At 43.3% G+C, this 22,889-nt stretch overlaps 1 pseudogene; it reads left to right on the top strand.

Annotated features, from left to right (window-relative positions):
• Positions 1 to 17,858: 17,858 nt before the first annotated feature.
• The window catches only part of LOC114081544 (rho GTPase-activating protein 29-like), a 37,415-nt pseudogene continuing 32,384 nt past the window's right edge, over positions 17,859 to 22,889 (top strand).

Below are 22,889 nucleotides of genomic sequence, written 5' to 3'. Positions count from 1 at the left end.
TAAGAAAAAATAAATAAAAATAAAAAAAGAAAGTGTAAAATGCCTGCAGACCAATGAACTGGGCCACACAAGATGTTCAAACCTGTGGATACAGCAAAAGCAATTCTAACTGGGAAGTCCTCAGCAAGAAATACCTTCATTAGGAAAATAGATCTCGAATAAATGGCCCAATATTGCATTCCAAGGGACTGGAAAAAAATAAGGATGTGTCATGCGCCAGTTAGTAATATTAGGAGAAGGAATAAAAATCACAAATCTTCTCGAGTAGCTGGGATCCCAGGCATGTGCCACTGTAACCAGCTTTTCATACTTGTTTGTTATTGTTTTGGAGACCAGGCAGTGAACCCAAAGGTGCCACACCAGTGAGCCCCATCCCCAGGTAGGATTTTGAAACAGGGTCTCAAAAACTTGCTTACAACCTCACTAAATTGCTGAGACTGGCTTTGAACTCAGCATCCTCTTGCCTCACTTCCTGAGCTGCTGGAACTACAGCTGATCACCACCAAGCCAGCTTTTCCAGGTGTTTTTGGAAGAGAATCTTTCAGCACATCAATTTGACCCACCTGTCCAGACCAATTAAAGAATGCATTCCATTGTTTTCTGTGGGTTCTGGTTTTTTCTTTTTGAATATTTCTAACAGATAGACAGCTCTATTCCAATTAAACCTTCCCAATGTGGTCACACCAATTTTTGATTTATTTATTTGTTTATTTATTTCTGTGATGCCTTGGATGGAATCCAGGCCCTTCTGCACGCTAGCAAGTGCTCTGCCACTGAGAAATGTCCCCAGCTCCCTGAGTTAGCTTTGATGAAGTTCACTCATTTCTCTAGAATAGCATGGGTTCCAGGTTTCTAAATTGTGGAGGTAAAATTAGCCAGTGTTCCAGAAGGGCTGTAGAGTGTTTGGATACAGGTGCACAAAGGACTCTGCATCTTTCAGTAGCCAAGGAGTGAAACCCAGTCCCCACTTCCTGACCCAGCCACCCTTACAAACCCGGTCCTGTATGTTATGACATCCCTCACTATTGCTGTGAGCTCAGCACAGAGTTGGGAACATCTCCCTGGGTGGATCGTTCCCCAGGCATCATAGCTCTCCAGAGGGGCAGGGTACAGCTCTATACTCAACTGGCTCAGCCTGGCAGTGTGAAGCAGCAGGTCTCTCAGGGTTGACATAGAGAGGCCGTTCCCATGGAAGCTCAAGATCACAAGCTGGGAGCAGCGGCTCAGGGCAGGCAGGAGGGCCTGGAGCTGGGAGTCCATGATCCCACAAGCTTCCAAGTTCAGGCTGTTCAGGGTGGTTGCAGTGCTGTCCAGCAGGATTTGGAGGGGCTCCAGACTGAAATCAGTCAGTTTGATGCCCCTCAGTTCCAGGTGTCTGAGCTGTCTGGCGTTTGGATATCGGGAAAGATAATTCCAGTCAGAATCGGACAGTGGGCAGTTGGTTATTGAGAGGGTCTCCAGGGGGGTCTTCATTTGCCTAAGGAAAAATCAAACAGTTCTGAGAAGCAATGTCAAGGAGGGAGACGACAAACTGGCCAAAACCCAAAATCACCCTGGTGATCTGAAAATGGTCCACACTTAGGATGCTGCCTTTTGCAGAATCTGGTCATTCACATCACCCCATGTCAGGGTGAGCCTTTCACCATATCTCCTATGAAAAGATGAGTCCACATCTCTGTGTCCCCTCCTCACTGCCAAGCAGAAAGTCACAGGTCTTGCTACAGAAGGTCTTGGGTAGTCATGTATGAAGGACAAATTTGGCAGGATGTAACAAAATGCACTGGGGTGAACCCTCTGAGAGGCTCACACCCTATATCCTCAGCAAGATTTCCAGCCCTGCTCCTGAACCTTACACCCAGGATCACTACCTGGAGTTCAGAACAGCCTTCCCCAGGTGGGTATAGAGGCTCCAGCTGGGGAGCACAGAGCTTCCCTGTTGACAGGTGTAAGTGTGGGTGCTTCCCTCCTTCTAAGACCTCTTCCCTGCCTGCTTTCCACCACCTTCACTGGACAGGACTCCCACAGAGAGAACATAAATCCCATCCCTAGCTCCTGTCCCTCCCAACTGGATTCCCAGCATGGTGGCACTTCCCAGACTATGGACCCTCCTTTAGGAGTCTGCTCCAACACACGTGATGCGAACTAGCTTCAGGATCCAAAAGGAACTAAAGGATGGGTTATTTACCTTCCAGTGTCTTATTAACCATGAGAGTGTCAGTGGCTGGTAGGTGCAAATTTCCTGTAACTGTTCTGCAGAGGGTGCTCACCCCCCCCCCCCCTTACTCACCTCAGCACCTGTTCCAGGTGGCCCTCGAGGAGGAAGACAGCATTGGCACAGAACTTCCGCAGGCAGTCCATCCTGAGGAACTGCGAGGTGAGCTAGGCAAGCAGCTGCTCCTGCTCCTCTTGGGAGGTATAGGCAGGCACATAGACCTGGGAGACAAGCAGCTTCCACAGTTTCCTCATCTGGCCCAAGAAAGGAGCAAAAGCAGCCAAGGTGGAGGTCACCCAGTTGAAGTGCACTTCCACCTTCTGGACAGAGTCCAGCTGCATCAGTCTCAGGACCTTCCTGGTGTGACAGGTGGGTTTCCAAAAGATCTTTAGCCTATTGCAACACAGGTTCAGCCTGTCCCTTCTCTGTGTGACCCACAGGAAAATGTGGACAGGAATTCATCCAGGGGTCTTTTTCTGAGGCTCAAGTCAATGAAAACCTTGAAGGGTGGCTTAGCTGCCATTGCTGGACCAAGTTTCAATGTTCGATTCTGCTTAATGTCCTCTGGTGAGCAGGCATCAAACATGGCTCCAGACCACATCCTCCAGAAGTTCTGGGGAACATTCCGCAAATCCAGCACCTGCAGTTTCCACCTCCTGCAGGGACGACAGCAGAGTCTCAGCCCTGAGGCACCTTCCTTCACCTCTCAGCTGCTGCCTCCTGCTCCACCTCTTCCTTCTGTCTCACTTTTCTCCATCCACTTCCCTCCAATCCAGCCTGGTGCCCCCTCTTGTACAGACTAAGGCAGGGGCAGGTACAGCCTTCTACATGGGTCACCACAGCTGCCACAAGCACCTCCACATCTGGAAGCCTTTCCCAGATGGGGCTTAGCATGGCCAATACCTCTCAATCCCTCCTTGCTGGCAGCACAGGAAGCCTGTGGTGCACAATTCAGCATCCACTCTCCCTGCCTATACCCATCCCTTCCCTAGCACCGAGGGTGCTTCCTTCCAAGCCACCTAGTTCCCCCTCACCTTGGGCAATGCTGCTGGGCAAGCAGCATGTCCAGCCCATCCAGGGCCACTTGGATCATCTCAAGCTGTGGCTTCCTCATCAGGGCCCCCAGGGGCAGGCAGGTGAAGGGCCAGGCCTGCACCATTTTCTTCAGGACCTCAGTGTGTCCCCTGCTGAAGGCCTCCACAAATAGTGGTGAAAAGAACTCTATGGGCAGGTCCTCCAGATCCAGGACAGCCCTGGAATTGTTGCTCAGCAGGCTGAGCCCTGCCAGATCCAGCAGCATGGGTGGGGACTAGATGCTCATCCTGGGGAGTCTGAATGAAAAACAATCCTGGAAAATGGTCCAGGGAAAAGGTCACTATCCCATCCATTGCCAGCCTCTGGGAAGGGGGTACTGGGAAGTCTATAAGCACACCTCACCATTATGGGGGAAAGTTTGGATTATTATTTTGTCCTTTTAAAAGGGGAATTGGAGTGTCATGCGACCTAAACAGTAGGCTCCTAGATTTAACAACTATTGGCTGGAAATGGACTTATTCTCATATGGGTGACATTAGTTTTAATTAAAAAAATAATGAACACTTATAAAGCATGTGCCCATATTTTAAAACACTTGGAAATTACAACAAAGTCTCATGGATATCTGTTACACATGTGAGATTCTGCCATCTTAGGGGGATGTTGAAGAGAACAAACAGATCAGAATAGAGTCTGTGAACTGTTCCATGAGATCATTTGAAGTTTTTGGTTTAATTTGTTTAAACAAATTATAAACGTACAAAACCACATAGGCCATACAGTATACTCTTTTAGGGGCCGATATTGGCGACTGAATTTAGCACACTCAACCACTGAGCCACTTCCCTAACCCTATTTTGTATTTGAGATGGTGACAGGGTCTTACTGATTTGTGTAGCATTTCGTGTTCTGAGGCTGGCTTTGAACTCTAGTCCTCCTGCCTCCTCAACCTCTTGAGTTGGTGGGATTATAGGTGTGTGTCACCACAAATGGCAAAAGAGTATAATTTATAGGCACACAATATAAATATTTCCATCATCAGAAAATAGAATTGCAATCAATTAGAATAAAATAGGAATCCAATCTCCCTAGTGAAAAAGTGGCTGGGGCTCGAACTGGGCTTGATCCTCAGCAGCACATAAAAATTAATAAATGGTGACCTGGGGATATACCTCTGTTATTAGAGTGCTTTCCTCACATGTACAAGGCCCTGGGTTCAATCACCATACCACCAAATGAATACATAGATAAATAAATAAATTATATTGTCCATATAAACCTTAAAAACAAAAATTAAACAAATGAATAAAGTTGGGCTTGTGAGCCTACACCTATAATCCCAGGGGCTCTGGAGACTGACAAAGGAGGATCAAGGGATCAAAGACAGCCTCAACAAGAGCAGGTGCTAAGCAACTCAGTGAGCCCTGTCTCTAAATAAAATACAAAACAGGGTTGGGGATGTGGCTCAGTGGTAGAGTGCACCTGAGTTCAATATGGGGTACGAAAAAAATAAAAAGAAAAGAAAAGAAAGTTAAAAGTGGCATAAACCAAAATGGAAATCCTAAGATTCAGCATAAAGGCAAGACCATACTGAGAGGCAAAATCGAAGTCCTAAGTTGGTTCATGAGAAAAGACAGGAACAAAATTGTACCTGAATCCATACAGGTGAGGAAGGAAGGCGCTGGTCCTTAGGCCAGTAAGGGACTTAAGGGATCTGGCCAGGTGTGCAGGTGCTCTGAGCTTCAGCAGGCCACGGTGTGTCTCCTTAAGCTGCAAGACTCTTGTGTTTCTCTTCTGGCTCTGCAGAAGCTTTTATGGACCTCTCTGGCCTCGCTCCCACCCCCATCTGATTGATCAGCATCCAATCAGAAACCAGTATGTTATCACATTCCCCAATCTCCACCCACTTAATCATGCTGGGTTTTTCTTCCTTGGATTAGTTCATTGAATCTGATGGTCATGCAAGAGCACAGAATCGGTGAGATGTGAGAGTCAGTGATGCCTTTGTCCATGCACTCCCCATCATGGACTCAATTTTGTCCATATGTGGCCCTCCTATTTCTACTGTGAGACATAAAAGTACATAATCCCTAATGTAAGAAAAACATTACTGGAAAATACCTTTCTACAGGGATCTTTGGCCACATCAAAATTATTTGAAAAGAAAGAATTTTCAAAAATTCCAGAGAGAAAACAGCTTTTTGAAGACAGTAGCATCATCCACAATGATTACAAACTGGAAACAATGTTTCCAACAGTGACTCAAGTGTCAGGTTAACTTGCAGCAAATCTGAGCACACTAAGGGAGGTAGAGCACACAGGAGGGTAGAATCAGTCTTCTAGACTTAGGGCAAGATTTCTTCTGTCTCTTTGTACTAGGGATAAAACACATTGGCACTCTACCACTGAGCCACATGCCCAGTCCTTTTTATTTTTTGCTTTTATTTGGAGACAGAGTCTGACTAAATTGTTTAGGTCCTCTCTCAGTTGCTGAGGCTGGCCTCAAACTTGCCATCCCCCTTCCTCAAGTCTCCTGAGTTGCTGTGATTACAGGCATGGGCCACCATGCCCCATCAGACTTGGAAAAGTCTGAAAGTCACTGAGGGTGGAAGTGGTGGGCAACTTGGGATGTTGGAGAGAAAGACACAGGGTTGGACAGCAGGTATCCTTGACTTCAGGGAGGCCCCCAATTAGAGAGCCTTCCTTCAGAATCAGGGACCTCCCCAGGGCACATCTCCCAGAAAACCTTGGCCCCAGGCAATTTACAAGGCCTTTAGCCTGGGAGAAGAACACAAGCAAAGGAAAATTTCAAGAGTCTGAGTAAAATGAAATTCTAAAATTGTGGAAGGAGAGACAGGAAGAGATGGAATGCTTGGATGAGCCATATGAGGTGAGCACTTCCAGGGAACATGTAGAAGGAATGGTTTGATGGGTGGCGGTTAGACAATTGCATTTCTGTTTTTTCGGTCTGTCTTTGTTATAGTCAGCTTTATGGCGCTGTGACTAAAAGACCCAATGACAACAACTACAGAGGAGGAAAATTTATTTGAGTGCCTTGGTTTCAGCAGACTCAATCCAGAGACAGCACCTCCAAGTTGAGACTGAACATCATGGCAGAAGCCTGTGGCAGAGAGAAGAGGCTCACATTACCAAAAAGCAGCGAGAGAGAGAGAGAGAGAGAGAGAGAGAGAGAGAGAGAGAGAGAGTTGAGACTGAACATCATGGCAGAAGCCTGTGGCAGAGAGAAAAGGCTCACATTACCAAAAAGCAGAGAGAGAGAGAGAGAGAGAGAGAGAGAGAGAGAGAGAGAGAGAGAGAGAGAGAGAGATGTGCACTTGCAGATACAAACTCTACACCCATATTCACACCTCAAAGATCAGCATCTTCCAGCCACAGCCTACCTGTCCCCATTATCCCCCAGTTCATCCCACCAGGGATTAATTCACTGGCTAGGTTAAGGCTATAAATCAATCATTTCTCCTCCAAAAACATTGTCACATGTGAGCTCTTGGGAGACAGCATCTAAACCGTGATGGTCTTTTGGGGTATCTTGTTGGAAAATATCCCTGCTCACATCATATAATCATATGTTAGTTGGATACTTACAATTGGCTAAGGTTATATTTGGTTTCTGTTTCACATAATAATTTACCACAAATGAAGCACACTTAATTTCATGTGTGTGTGCAGCTATATAGGATTAAGGCTACATCCAACACTGTTTCTGGTTTTTATGATCTACAATATATGAAATCTACTCTCTGATTTAATTTTAAGTTTCTCTGGAATTTGTGTGTCAACAGCTGAAAGGGTGACTTCATGCCACAGATCTGGCTTCTCTTATTATCCCTGACTTGGTGCACAAAACAAGTCAAAATTAAGTCACAACAGATAGTGGCTCTCCAAAGAACATGGGTAGTCAGACATAATAGGGCAGGAATGCAGGACACCTATAAAAAGATAAGTCAGAGCCCCATCCAGGAGGCAAAGAGAGACAGGGTGTCAAAGGCAGCTTTGAATCAATTATCACTAGTTCCACAATAATGTGGGTGACCTTTGTTCATGGACAACAGGTGGCCACTGGCCAGGTGTTCTCCTAGTCATTAGGGGGTGCATGTTGGGGTGGACTTTATGCACAGCTGAGGTTGGGGCTGACTGGTTTGTGACAATTCCTGCCATCAGGCAGGGCTGCCCAGGAACCTTCCCTTCGCAGCACCCTATTTCCCGTTCATCAGGATTTGACACAGTTACTGCCTGTTGATTTGAGCACCATTTATGTTTCCCCCTTGGGATGAAGGTCTTTCTCTGGATGTATCACATAATGGTTAGGGTTTGATTCTATCTCAGTGCCAGGATGGACTTTTCCTGGTTGGTCCAGTTCCCCATTGGAGGGAATTAATAGATGACTAGGAATCAATGTTGAAACTCATTGAGCCACATTTGAAGAAAAAGGTGGGTTTGGAGGGAGTGGCTCTCAGTGTCCCTCCACCAGGAAGTCACTGTGAAATTCAATTTTGCCTATTCATTAGGCCTTGGGTATCTCATCTCCAAGCTTTGGCCTTTACTATTCTATGAAAAGTTAGACTATTGCAGAAATTTTATGAGTACAGGTGATCATTTTTAAAAAATCTTTAGGCCTTGAATTTATGTATTTTTATTTTTTATTTCTTGGCACTGGACATTGAACCCAGGAGAGCTTTACCACTGAGCTACATCATCAGCTTGTTTTTTTCATTTTTATTAATTAATTATTTACTTAATTAAATTATTCATGTATTCAGTTTGGGTACCAAGGTTTGAACCCAGGGGAACTACACCACTGAGTTACATTCCCAGCCCATTTTTTTTAAGATTTTTTTTTATTTTATTTTGAGACAGGTTATAACTAAATTACTGAGACAGACCTTCCTTGAATTTGAGATCCTTCTGTCTTAGCCTGCTAAATAGATGGTGTTATGGGGAGTCCCTCCAGAAAGCACTCTAAGTCTGAATTTCAAATCAAAAGAGATCTTTACTTACCTGACTAGGGACTGTCACCCACCACAGTGTCTCAGTCTCTGTGAAAGGACAGCAGCTTCCTGATCCATCCAAAGATATTATAAGCACAAAATCCACAACTCAGTGACTTGCTTATCCTCATGTAAGCTAGCCAATCATAGAAATTAAAGCGTTAATAAGTGGGACCTCTGGGCTCTAGGCAAGATCAGAATTTTCCAGTCAGCAAGCCAGAACATTAGCTTAGCAGTTCAGTTGACCATGGTCCTGGGTTCAAGCAGGTGCTAGACAGTCACATCCTGAATTTGGGTGGGGATCAGCGGGGTGAGAATCTAGTTCAAAGTCATGTAGACCCACAATAGCATTCAAACCCAGAAAGTAACTCTCCACAATCACCACTGCATCCCGAGTAGGGTACAATTTGTGGGGTACAAAGTATAGAGATGCATTTGTTTTTGAATAAGAAAACAGCTTTCATTTCAGTTTCTCAGAAATAGCTCTTATAACAGTTTTTCATAAAAGGCAGCATAGGCCTGCCTATGACAGTGCTTGCTTTATAAATGTCTTATCTCGCTTTTCAAATTTTATATCCATCGTCTATATTTTTTTTTTACTAATCTGGAAACTATAACTGACAGGCATATTGATTGTATTTATCACTTCACAACACAGCATATGAGATTAAAAGTGTTCACCACCACACTCTGTTTTGAATTACAATTTTGAAAAGATAGAGCATTTGTCTTGCATGCATGAGGCCCTGAGTTTGATCCCTAGCAACAATAAATAAATGAATAAATAAATACATAGATAGATAGATAGATGAGAGACCTGTGTTCAAGTAAACTTGTTAGTGTTTTTTTTTTTTTTTTTTTTTTTTTTTTTTCTTAATCTATTAATCTGATTTTAGTTTTGTTCAGGGAAAATATCCAAATGATAACTCTTGATGATAAACATTTAGAATAGTCATGGTTAAAAATATATTGGGAATTTACGATAACCAGTTATTAACCATGTGATTTGATTGACACATATTTTAATATAGTGTCCAGAATTATGTCTGAAAACATATGAGATTTTTTATGAATTTTTGCCATTTTTAAGCAAATATTAATAAAATATCCAAATAAATATAACTTGAAAAAGTTATGTCATATTTGACAGGACTTCCCTGTTGAATATAATATCAAGTAATCTTAACTCCTTAAATTCCATAAGGTAAAATATTTAAGCACTGTTGGTATTTTCATATATTTGTAAATTTAAAAAAATTAAAATTACTTTGTTATCACAAAAACAAGGTTACTAAAAGTTAAAAGTCCCAGTGGGTATAATTCCATATACAAAAAGTCAAGAGGTTTCAACTGCATTTCAATTAGAGTACTGTAAATATATTTCCTCTTATTAAAATGGATTAATTTATCTAAATTCAGAAATTGATACGGGTTATTTTAAGGTATAAACAAAAAAGAGGGATCCATGGATTAAAAATTATTAAAAGGTTCTAAATATAAAAATATATTTTGTAAAAAACATGTTTCCAGGTAAGAAAGTCTTTATATGGTAAAATCTAATTATAATACATCTAAGTAAACAATAGGGTCTAAGTAAGTAATATAAACATCTTAAATAAAGGATAAATATTAAAATTTTTCTTTATACCTAAGTTGTTTATATATGTAACAGAAGTAGTTAAAAGTATTCAAGGTTATTCCCTAAGATCAAATATTATTGTGCTGATATAAACCAAAGTTTGATTTACATATTAAAATGACAAACACTTCTTAAAATATTAATTACATTGTGTCTGTTAAGTTTTATTCTCTAGAGCAACTAACTGGACAAATGAAGTTTTGTACATCTCTGGTGAAACAGCAACTGTTATTTTAGAGTATTGTTCCCCATTACAGAGTCTAAAACATGGTTAATATAAAAACATCAATAAAATTGTACTACACTACTCTTCTTTACATATTAAGTGTGCTTGCTTACATTGGCTAGACCCCCTAATCACCCTTTTTGTGTTTTTTTTTTGCTTAAATATGAGGCAAAAATGAAGGGGGTTCACCACTCTGACCATCTCGCTTTTAGAGAATAGAGTGTCTGCTGCTGGACAGCAAAAAAAGGCTTAATTGGAATGGCAAAGTGTGGTCTGAGAGTTATTTAAGGGTCTTTGTATCAGTATAACATTCATCCAGAGGAATTTTGCAGTCTGAGGCTATTATTCTCCTTTCAGTTATGGTACTTGCTCCCAGGTGCAATGTAATCTCTTGAGGGTTTTAAATGCTCTTTGGCCAGGACCAATGTGCACACTTACAATCCCAGTAACTTGGGAGGCTGAGGCAAGAGGATCAGAGGTTCCAAGTCAGCCTGGGCAACCTAGTCAGACCCTGTCTCAAATAAAAATATAAAAAGTTTTGGGGGTGTATCTCAGTAGTAAAGTGCCCCAGGTACATAATCTTCAGTACTACACACACACACACACACACACACACACACACACACACACACACAGTCCAGCAGCGACATGCATGCCAAGTGATTGCCATGAGATTCAGACAACTGACCATGTCAGCCAACACTGACCATGTGAAGGCTGAGGATATTCTATGGTCACAGTTTCCCAGCTGATGATGTTATTGTGAAGGACTGCAGAATCAAAATGAATTTATTTTTATGAAAACCTCACAAAAGTGGAGGGTAGGGGACCATGCAGGAGAAGGTCCTTGAGCTTGGTCATTTGATAATAGACTTTCAAGAGGACTCTGCCAAAACCCCAACATTATAACACACACACACACACACACACACACACACACACACACACACACACAAGAAATACTTCCAAACCCCTAACTTTCCAAAGAAGATTATAGGATTTTTATCATTGGCTCTCAAGAGATTAATAAAACACAGAATGGGACCTGCAAATTCCAAAGAAACTCCAGGAGAGCCTTTCTTATGCACTGCAGTGGAATCTATTATGGTTCATTCTCAAGCACTTTTTGAAATTGATGGGCAAATGATTTCAAAGACAATAAAAAGCAGTAATGACTTCCATGTGGAATGTTCCAGTTGAACATCTCTCAAACAGCTGCACTTTAAGAAGTTCATTAAAGCCTGGTGAGGTGGGCCATGCCTGTAACTCCAGATTCTCAGGAGCCTGAGGCAGGAGGATGGCGAGATTCCACCACACTTGGCCATTTGGCAAGCCTGTTTCAAAATAAAACAAAGAGAACTGGGCAGGTAGCTTGGTGGTAGAGTGCCCCTGGTTCAATGCTCAGTACTAGAGGAGAGGAGAGTAAGTTTTTAGGGTTCCAATTGGTTTTATCAAGTTCTCTGATTACTTGGGAAAATGAAAACTGAGTCATCTCTGTTAAAAGTTGAAGTATCGGTTGGGAATGAGGCTGAAGTTGTAACATGCTCGCCTGGCATGTGCGGTGCCCTGGGTTCAATCCTCAGCACCACATAAAAATAAAATAAAGATGTTGTGTCTACCGAATACTAAAAAAAAATAAATATTACAAAATTCTCTCTCTTAAAAAAAAGTTGAAGTATCATTTCATAGGACATACTTTCTGTCTTAGCTTTACATATCTTTCATCACTCTGGTTAAATGAGTTATCTTTTATAATGATCTAGAACCCCAGGATTCATTAAGTGCTTTAAACCTTTTGAGATTATTGACTAACTTCTCTTTGATCAAAGTCTACACTGTCATTTGACCTTGAGCTAACATTGGGATGTTCCAAGAACTCCATAGTTGCTTAAGGGATTTCTAGAAGAGAGACATTAAGGCAATTAGCCTAATTTGATATGATGGGAAGTCCTGTCAAATATAACATAACTTTTTCAAATTATATTTATTTGTATATTTTATTAATATTTGCTTTAAAATGACAAAAATTCATAAAAAATCTTATATGTTTTCAAACATAATTCTGGACACTATATTTAAATGTATGCCAATCGAATCACCTTGTTAATAGCTGGTTATAGTAATATCCTAATAGATTTTTAACCATGACTATTCTAAATGTTTATCATCAAGAGTTATCATTGGGATATTTTTCCTGAACATAACTAAAATCAGATTAATTGGTTAAGAAGGAAAAAAAAAAAACCTCTAACACTTTTACTTGAACACAGGTCTCTCATCTATCTATCTATCTATCTATCTATCTACCTATCTATCTATGTATTTATTCTTTTCTTTATTTATTGATGCTAGGGATCAAACCCAGGGCCTTGTGCATGCTAGGCAAATGCTCTACCTTTTCAAAATTGTAATTCAAAACAGGGTGTGGTGGTGAACAATTGTAATCCCATCTGCTGTGCTGTGAACTGATAAATACAATCAATAAGTGTGTCAGTTATAGGTTATGGATTAGTTAAAAATATAGATGATGGATATAAAATTTTGAAAATTGAGATAAGACATTTATAAAGCAAGAACTGTCATAGGAAGGCCTGAGATTCCATTTTGCTTCCTCCTATGAAAAACTGTTACAAGAGCTGCTTCTGAGAAACTGAAATGAAAGCTGTTTTCTTATTTTAAAAAATTGCCTTTCTGTACTTTGTACCCAAGAAATTGTACCCTATTCAAGATGCAGTGGTGGTCATGGAGAGCTACATCCTGTGTTTGCATGCTATTGTGGGTCTACATGACTTTGAAGTAGATTCTCACCCTGCTGACCCCCACCCAAATTCAGGATGTGACTGTCTAGCACCTGCTTGAACCCAGGACTGTGGTCAACTGAACTTCAAAGCTAATGTGCTGGCTTGCTGGCTGAAAAATTCTGGTCCTGCCTATAGCCTAGAGGTCCCACTTATTAATGTTTTAATTTCTATGGTTGGCTAGTTTACACAAGAATAAGCAAGTCACTGAGTTGTGGATTTTGTGCTTATAATACCTTTGGATGGATCAGGAAGCTGCTGTCCTCTCACAGAGCTTGACTCTCTGTGGTGGGTGACAGTCCCTAGTCAGGCAAGTAAAGATCTCTTTTGATTTGAAATTCAGACTTAGAGTTCTTTCTGGAGGGACTCCCCATAACACCATCGACTTAGTAGGCTAAGGCAGAAGGATCTCAAATTCAAGGCCTGTCTCAGTAATTTAGTGAGAACCTGTCTCAAAATAAAATTAAAAAAAAAAAAAAAAGGGCTGGGGATATAGCTCAGTGGTGTAGTTCCCCTGCATTCAAACCTTAGTACCCAAGCTGAATAAATGAATAATTTAATTAACTAAGTAATTAATTCATAAAAGTGAAAAAAATCTGAGGATGTAGCTCAGTGGTAAAGCTCTCCTGAGTTCAATCCCCAGTGACAGAAAATAAAAAAATAAGATAAAAACAAATGATTTCAGGACCTAAATATTTTTTTTTTTAAAATGAACATCTATACTCATAAAATTTCTGCAAAAGTCTAACTCTTCATAGAATAGTAAAGGACAAATAGTAAAGGCCTAATGAATAGGCAAAATTGCATTTCACAGTGACTTCCTGGTGGAGGGACACTGAGAGCCACTCCCTCAAAACCCATCTTGTTGTTTAAATGTGGCTCAATGAGTTTCAACATTGATTCCTAGTCATCTATTAATTCCCTCCAATGGGGTCTGGACCAACCAGGAAAAGTTCATCCTGGCACTGAGATAGAATCAAACCCTAACCATTATGTGAAGCATCCAGAGAAAAAAAAATCTTCATCCCAAGGAGGAAACATAAATGGTGCTCAAATCAACAGGCAGTAACTGTGTCAAATCCTGATGAAGTGGAAGCAGAGTGCTGTGAAGGGAAGGTTCCTGGGCAGCCCTGCCTGATTTCAGAATCTATCACAAACCAGTCAGCCCCAACCTCAGCTGCGCATAAAATCCACCCTAACCCTCACACCCCCCACACACGTTTTCAAAGAGGCCACCTGGCCAGTTGCCACCTATTGTCCTTGAACTGAGGCCACCCTTGGTACTGAATCTATGGAGCCAGTGTTAATTGATTCAAAGATGCCTTTGACACTCTGTCTCCCTTTGCCTCCTGGATGGGGCTCTGACTCATCTTTCTTTAGGTGTCCTGCATTCCTGCCCTATCATGTCTGACTACACTTGTTCTTTGAAGAGCTAATGTCTGTTGTGACTTATGTTGACAGTAACATCTACCTGCCTCCTGCACCAAGTCAAGGGTGGTAAGAGAAGGCAGGGCTGTGGCATGAAGTCACCCTTTCTGGCTACACACACACACAAATGGCAGAGAAATTTAGAATTCAATCGGAGACTAGACTTCAAATGTTTTGGAACCTAAAAAGCAATGAGGTCTCTGAAATAGCCTTAGCCCCACTTCACTGCACTCATAGGAGATTAAATGTGGGTCATTTGTGGTAATTTATTATGTGAAACAGAAACCAAAGATAACCTCAACTGTAAGTATCCAACTGTGATGTGACCAGGAATATTTTCCAACAAGATACCCAAGAAAACCATCACAGTTTAGATGCTATGTCATCCAACTGCTCACCTGTGAGACAATGGTTTTGGAGGAGACATGATTGGTTTATAGCCTTAACTTTGTCAGTCAGTTAATTCCCAATGGGATTAACTGAGTGATAACCAGGGCCAGGTGGGGTGTGGCTGGAGGAAGGTGATCATTGGGGGTGTGAATATGGTGTGTATATTTTGTATTTGGCAAGGGGCCATCTCCCTCTCTGTTCTCTGATAATGTGAGCACCTTCCCTCTGCCACAATCTCCTGCCATGATGTTCAGCCTCACCTTGGAGGTGAGGGCCCAAGGAATGGAATCTGCTGTGGGTGTTTTGAGACCTCTGAAACCATGAGCCCCCAGATAAACTTTTCCTCCTCTGTAGGTGTTGGGGTTGGGTCTTTTAGTGACAGCGTGAAAAACTGACTAACACAAAGACAGAACAACAAAGCAGAAATGCAATTCTGTAACTGCCAACAATCAAACCATTCATTCTATATCTTCCCTGTAAGTCCTCCCCTCACATGGCTCATCATCCAAGTACTCCATCTCTTTCTGTCTCAGCTTCCTCAATTCCTGAATTACTTTTTACTTAGGCTCTTCAAATCTTCCTTTGCCTGTGAAATTCTCAAAGCCTAAAGGGCCATGGAAACTGCCTGGAGCAAAGGTTGCCTGGGAGATGTGCTCTGGGTGGTCCCCGATTCTGAAGGAAGACTATTCAGTTGGTGGCCTCCCTGGTCCAACACTGTGTCTTTCTCTCCAATTCCCAAATTGCCCACAGTTTCCACCCTCAGTGGATTTCAGACTTTTCCAAGTCTGATGGGGCACAGTGACCCATGCCTGTAATCACAGCAACTCAGGGGACCGAGGCAGGAGGATGGCAAATTTGAGGCCAGCCTCAGAAACTTAGTGAGGACCTAAGCAATTTAATGAGATCCTATCTCCAAATTAAAGCAAAAAAATAAAAAGGTCAGGTGATGTGATTCAGTGGTAGAGAACCAATGGGTTCAATCCCCAGTACAGAGAGCCAAATAGGAGAAGTCTTGCCCTAAGTCTAGAAGACTGATTCCACCCTACTTATGTGCTCTTCCTCTCTGAGTGTGCCAAGATTTGCTGCAAGGTAACTTGACACTTGTGTGACTGTTGTAAACATGGTTTCCATTCTGTGGTCTTTGTGGATGACACCATGTCTTCAAAAAGCTATTTTTACTATGGAATTTTCAGAAAAAAAATGTTTCAAATAATTTTGATATGGCCAAAGATCCCTTTGAAAGATATTTTCAGGTGTTGTTTTTTCTTAGGAGTTCAGTGCTTTACTGTGTCACGGGAGGAACAGGAGAGTCACATATGGACAAAATTGAGTCCATGGTGTGTAGTGCACGGAGGGAAGCATCCCTGACTCTCACACTCTCCTTGATTCTGAGCACCTGCATGAGAATCAAATTCAATCAATTAATCTGGAGGAAGAAAATCCAGTCAGGATTAAATGGGTAGAGATTGGAGAACGTGATCAGATACTGCCTTCTGATTGGATGCCAGTCAATCAGATGGAAGTGGGGGCGTGGTCAGAGAGGTCCATAAAAGGTTCTGCGGAGCCAGAAGAGAAACACAAGAGTCCTGAAGCCCAAGGAGAACCAGCCTGGCCTGCTGAGGCTCCGAGAACCCTGGACAGATTCAGTAAGTCCCTCACCGCTCTGAACACCACCCCGTTCCCGCCTCACCTGTGCAGATTCAGGAACAATTTTGTTCCTGTCTTTTCTCATGAACCAATTTAGAACTTTGATTTTTGCCTCTCACTGTAGTTTTACCTTTATCCTGAACACTAGGATTTCCACTTTGGTTTATGTCACTTTCAATTTTCTTTCTTTCTTTCTTTGGTACGGGCTATTGAACCCAGGGCCACTCAACCACTGAGCCACAACCCAGCCCTGTTTTGTGCTTTATTTAGAGACAGGGTCTCACTGAGTTGCTTAGCGCCTGCTTTTGCTGAGCCTGACTTTGATCCCATGATCCTCCTGTCTCAGTCTCCAGAGCGCTGGGATTACAGGCTTGTGCACGTACGCCCCTCACTTTTTCTCTTTATAAATTGTTGTATTTTTTAAAGTTTATATGGACAATGTAATTTATTTATTTATCCATTTTTTTATATGAAGGTATTCTGATTGAGCCAGGGCCTTGTGCATGTGAGGCAAGCACTCTATCAATGGAGTTATGTTCCCAGCCCATCACTTAATAATGATGCTGCTGAGGATCAAGCCCAGTGCCTCACATGTGCTAGGAAAGTGCTCTTCCACTGAGCTCCAGATGAAGCCAATTTAAAATTACTTAACCAAGGAAGTGGATTGAAATCCTTTTTCATTCTAATTGATTGAAATTCTATTTTCTGATAATAAATATATTTATTTTGTGTGCCTTTAAAATTATACTGGTTTGCTGGGTGTGGTGGCAAAACCCTGTAATCCCAACAACTCCAGAGTTTGAGGAGACCGGGGAATTAGAGTTCAAAGCCATCCACAGCAGCACAAGGTGCTAAACAAATCAGTTAGACCCTGTCTCCAACAAAAATACAAAATATGGCTGGGGTAGTGACTTACTGGTTGAGTATCCTGAATTCAATCCCCAATATTGCCTCATCCCCCAAATTATACTTTAGGGCTTATGTAGTTTTGTAATTTTATAATTTATTTAAACAAATTAAACAAAAAGCTTCAAACTATCTCATGCAACAGTTCACAAACTCTGTTCTGATCTGTTTGTTCACTTCAACTCCCCCCTAAGGTGGCAGAATCTCACCTGTGTAATAGACATCCATGAGACACCCTTGTAATTTCCAAGTGTTTTATAATATGGGCACATGCTTTATAATTGCTCATTTAATTTTTTGAAATTAAAAATAACACCACCCATGTGAGTGCAACTCCTTTCTGAGCCACTGTAGTTATTGAAACTGAGGAGCCTGCTGCATTAAGTCACATGACACACTAATTCCCATTTTATAAGGACAAAATAATAATCAAAGGCTTTCCCCCATTAAGGTTGGAGTGAGTTTTTGGACTCCCCAGTACCCCCTTCCCAGTGGCTGGCAATGGATGGGATAGTGGTCTTTTCCCTGGACCATTTTCCAGGATCCTTCTTCTTGCAGACTCCCCAGGATGAGCATCCAGTCCCCACCCACGCTGCTGGAGCTGGCAGGGTGCAGCCTGCTGAGTGACAAGTCCAGGGCTGTCCTGGATCTGGAGGACCTGCCCATAGAGCTCTTCCCACCACTCTTTGTGGAGGCCTTCAGCAGGGGACACACTGAGGTCCTGAAGAAAATGGTGAAGGCCTGGCCCTTCACCCACCTGCCCTTGGGGGCCCTGATGAGGAAGCCACAGGTGGAGATGATCCGAGTGGCCCTGGATGGGCTGGACATGCTGCTTGCCCAGCAGGATCACCCCAGGTGAGTGGGACCCAGGTGGCCTGGAAGGGAGCACCCTCAGTACCAGGGAAGGGATGGGTATAGGCAGGGAGAGTGGGTGCTGAAGTGTGCTCCATAGGCTTCCAGTGCTGCCAGCAAGGAGGGGTGGAGAGGCCTTGGCCATGCTGAGCCCCATCTGGGAAAGGCTTCCAGATGTGGAGGTGCTTGTGGCAGCTGTGGTGACCCATGAAGGAGGCTGTAACTGCCCCTGCCTCAGTCTGTACAAGTGGGGGCACCAGGCTGGATTGGAGGGAAGTGGATGGAGAAAAGTGAGACAGAAGGAAGAGGTGGAGCAGGAGGCAGCAGCTGAGAGGGAAGGAAGGAGCCTCAGGGCTGAGACTCTGCTGTTGTCCCTGCAGGAGGTGGAAACTGCAGGTGCTGGATTTGTGGAATGTTCCCCAGAACTTCTGGAGGATGTGGTCTGGAGCCATGTTTGATGCCTGGTCACCAGAGGACATTAAGAAGAATCGAACATTAAAACTTGGTCCAGCAAGGGCAGCTAAGCTGCCCTTGAAGATAGTCATATACTTGTGTCTCACAGAAGGGCCTCAGGATGAATTCCTGACCCACTTTTTCCTGTGGGTCACACAGAGAAGGGACAGGCTGTACCTGTGTTGCAATAAGCTGAAGATCTTTGGGAAACCCACCAGCTACACCAGGAAGGTCCTGAGACTGCTGCAGCTGGTCTCTGTCCAGAGGGTGGAAGTGCACTGCACCTGGGCACCCTCCACCTTGGCTGCTTGTGCTCCTTTCATGGGCCATATGAGGAACCTGAGGAAGCTGCTTATCTCCCAGGTCCTCGTACCTGCCCACACCTCCCCAGAGGAGCAGGAGTGGCTGCTTGCCCAGCTCACCTCGAAGTTCCTCAGGATGAACTTCCTCCAGAAGTTCTGTGTAGATGCTGTCCTTCTCCTCGAGGGCCACCTGGAGCAGGTGCTGAGGTTAGTAAGGAGGGTGAGCTTCCTCTGCAGACGAGTATCAGTAAATATGAAAGGGCACTTACTGTGTGCCAGCCACTGACACTCTCATGGTGAACAAGTCACTGGAAGGTGAATAACCCATCATCTGTTCTATTGTATCCTGAAGCTGGATCTCCTAACCTGTGTTAGAGCAAAGGGGTAAACCAGGTCCATGATCTGGGAAGTGCCACCATACTGGGAAGCCAGTTGATGGGGACAGAAGCTAGTGAGGTGGGTGTGAGGCTCCTTCCCTGGGAGGCCTGTCTAGTGACAGGGGTACAATGCAGGGTAGAGGTGAGGACTTTGAAGGAGGGGAAGCCCCCACACCTGTACCTGTTCAACAAGACGCTCTGTGTCCTCCATCTGGGAGCAGAGGAGCCCACTTCTAATGACAACCTGGGAAGGCTGCATGTTTCTCTACAACCATCTCCAGGTGATGACTTGCTGAGGGGACAGGGAGTGAGCCCTGCAGGGGTTAACCCCAGTGTGTTTTGCCACATCTTTCCTGGATTTTTCTTTCGTACATGACTCTTCCTGACTTCCTGTGGCTAGATATGTGGTTTTCTGCTTGTCTTTGAGGATGACATTCATAGAGATGGAGGACCCACCTGGTCACACAAGTAGTGATGAAAGTTCAGGATGAAATGGAGTGACCTGAATGAGCAGATTCTACAAAATGTCAACCATGTTCAGATTTTCACAGTGACCTTGGGTTTGGGCCAATTCATCTTTTCCCTCAGAACTAACTGCCTGGTTCTTCCTTAGGCACCTGAAGATGCCCCTGAAGGCCCTCGCAATAACCAACTGACGGCTGTTGGATTCAGACTGGAATTATCTTTCCCGATGCCCAAACACCAGCCAGCTCAGACACCTGGATCTAAAGGGCATCAAACTGACCAATTTTAGTCTGGAGCCCCTCAAAATTCTTCTGGAGACTGTTGCAGCCACCCTGAAGAGCCTGGACTTGGAAGCCTGTGAGATCACGGACTCCCAGCTCCAAGCCATCCTGCCTGCCCTGAGCTGCTGCTCCCAGCTCAGGGCCTTGTGCTTTTTCCAGACTAAACCAGTTGAGCCTAGAGATATACCCTGCCCCTCTGGAGAGCTATGATGCCCAGGGTGCCATCCACCCCAGAAGATGTTCCCAACTCTGTGCTGAGCTCACAGCAATACTGAAGGACTTTAGGCAGCCAAAGGTCCTTATTTTCCGTACTGTCTCATGTCCTCAATGTGGCTGCATGTTTCTCTACAACCAGGGCCTCATTCACTGTTCCTGTCCAACAGCTGCCTAGTTGGGTGTGTATAAAAAGCTGCCCTCTATGCAATTGGATGTATAACCAGTATGTAGAGGGATCATGAAGGAAACTCAGAGCCCAGCACTTCAGACACTGCCTGAAGTGTGGATGGGGAAAGGAATCAGATGCTGGGGGCTACATTGGAAGGAAGCCCCTGAAGATTGGACCTTCTGTATAGAGCCATATGTGTCTGTATAGAGTCATAACTAGGGACCTGGATTTTTACAATGGGTTATATGCTTCATGCACATGAAGAAACTATTTTGTTTCATGGATGGTCCATAAATAAATAGTCTGAAATGAACAGAATCTCAAGATTAGTCCTCTGACATCTTCCATGATGGTTTTACCTAGTTTTCTGATTTTGACACTGGAATAGTCCAGGGGCTGATGGAGAAATACCACCAAGTACTTGCTAATCAATGAAGTTCATTCCCAGGAACTCAAAGAATCAAATTGAAATAAGGTCATTATCTGTGGCTACACTGTCATAATCCATGTAGGGGAACACAGGAGGCCTGGAACATTCTAAATAGACAGTAAAATTTCAAAAAGCCCTTTTTAGGCAATCTCAGTGCCACCCAGACCCTCAAGGCCTACCCATCCTTGTGGGTCTCCACATAGACCTACAAACCTGGTGTCTTGGCCTTTGGATGCAATGAGAATTAAACAGGGTCTCTGGGCGTTACAAAACCTTGCCTGTCATCCTGCTACCATGTCTTTCCTGAAATAATGTAGTCATGGCCAATAAAACGTTCCAAATTAGATTTTATCAAAATAGTAGAATTATATAGGTAGATAACACTTGCAAATGTTTCTAAACTAAACTTAATAAATTACCATCTTCTGGTGGGGGAGAAGGCTGCTCATAACTGACAGATCTTCCCCTAACACTTCCCATCTCTCCCTACTCAGGGACACAAGATTTTCAATCAGCAGATGATCAGAGGATGAGTAAGGATGAGGTGGCTGTGGGAAAATGGGTGACCCTGCCTGTGCTGCCTGGTCCTAGACCAAGATCCCCTAAATGATGATTCCTGCTGAGGACTCAGGCTATTGGGGTTATGCAGTAACCTTAGCCTTAGCTTCCCATCCAAGGAGGTCCACCGGATCTTCTTTTGAGTTATCCTAAAGTTGCCTGTGTATGTGTTCTAGTTTGAGCCTGAAGGCTTCTTCATACACAGTGAACTAGAACCCAGTTGGATGTGTAAGCAAACTGTAGCTCATTCTTGAACAGGTAGCAGAGTCCATGTCCTACACAGCCAGCCCATCTGTCACCCACACAGCGATCTGTGTGCCTCACCCCTCTTTATGACACTTTCTTTCCTCTGGCTCTATGTCTAACTTGCGTGTGTGGTGGGGGGCAAGTTCTGAACAGCATTCATTCTGCTCTGCTGCTGGATTCTAAGATCAAATAAAGGCAAGGGAGATCTGCAATATAAGAAGTGTCATCACTGGTTGTTTTAAGGGTTTTCATGACCAAAAAGGGATTTGCAAACATTCTAGTGTGTCCAGACTTATTGAATTGTATAAGTACTGTGAGCTGCATGTGTCCCCACACAGCCCTGGGGATAAAGCACCCAGATTGCTCTTTGAATTCCTCATCTTTTGAATCTAGGTTCATTTGTGCTGTGAGACATCCCACAACTGTAGGATGTCATGATAGACAGGACTGGGTGTGTAAGGGTGGCTGGGTCAGAAGGGGACTGGGTTCCACTCCCTGGAGTGCTACTGAAAGGTGCATATTCCTTTGTTCATCTGCATCAAAAGAGTCTAGATCCCCTTCTGGAACACTGGCCAATTTCACCTGTACAATCTAGGAACTCAGAACCTATGCTTTTCTACAGAAATGAGTGAACTTATAAAAATTAACTGAGGGCCTGGGGATATAACTCAGTGGCAGAACAATTGCCTAGAATGTAGAAGGACCTGGGTTCCATCCCCAGAACCACAAAAGTACATAAACAAATAAGTGAATAAATAAATCCAATATTGATGTGACTCCAGGGGGAAGTTTTAATTTTAAGAAAATTGTCTATCTGTGAGGAGAACCAGAGCCCATATGAACACAATGAAATGCATTCTTTAATTTGTATTTATACTTTATACATTTAATTGGATACACTGGCATGTAAAATTAATGTATTTAAACATTCTTTTTCAAAAAAAAAAAAAACTGAAAACCTGGGATGAGGGTGAAAGGAAAGCAAGGAATGAAAGACAGATAAGCAGGAAATGAAAGACAGAGACCAGGCAGAGATACACATGAGTTTAGTTTTCAGACTTGACAAGTGAAGGCCATCCCTTTGTAGGAGAGAGAGGCAGAACAGGCTTGAGTTCTGGGACTTTTATGGAGGAAGCTCAGGAATCAGAGCTCAGAGGGCCCTAATGCAGGTGGTTAAGTGTTTGGTTGGTATGAGGGAGTGGTGAGCCTTTCTCAGAAACGCCCTTGGGCAGGAAAGTGAAATGTTTTCC

Source organism: Marmota flaviventris, chromosome 10 (assembly GCF_047511675.1).
Source record: "Marmota flaviventris isolate mMarFla1 chromosome 10, mMarFla1.hap1, whole genome shotgun sequence".
In the NCBI taxonomy this organism is placed as follows: Eukaryota; Metazoa; Chordata; class Mammalia; order Rodentia; family Sciuridae; genus Marmota; species Marmota flaviventris.
This window is presented reverse-complemented; position numbering and strand designations above follow the sequence as displayed.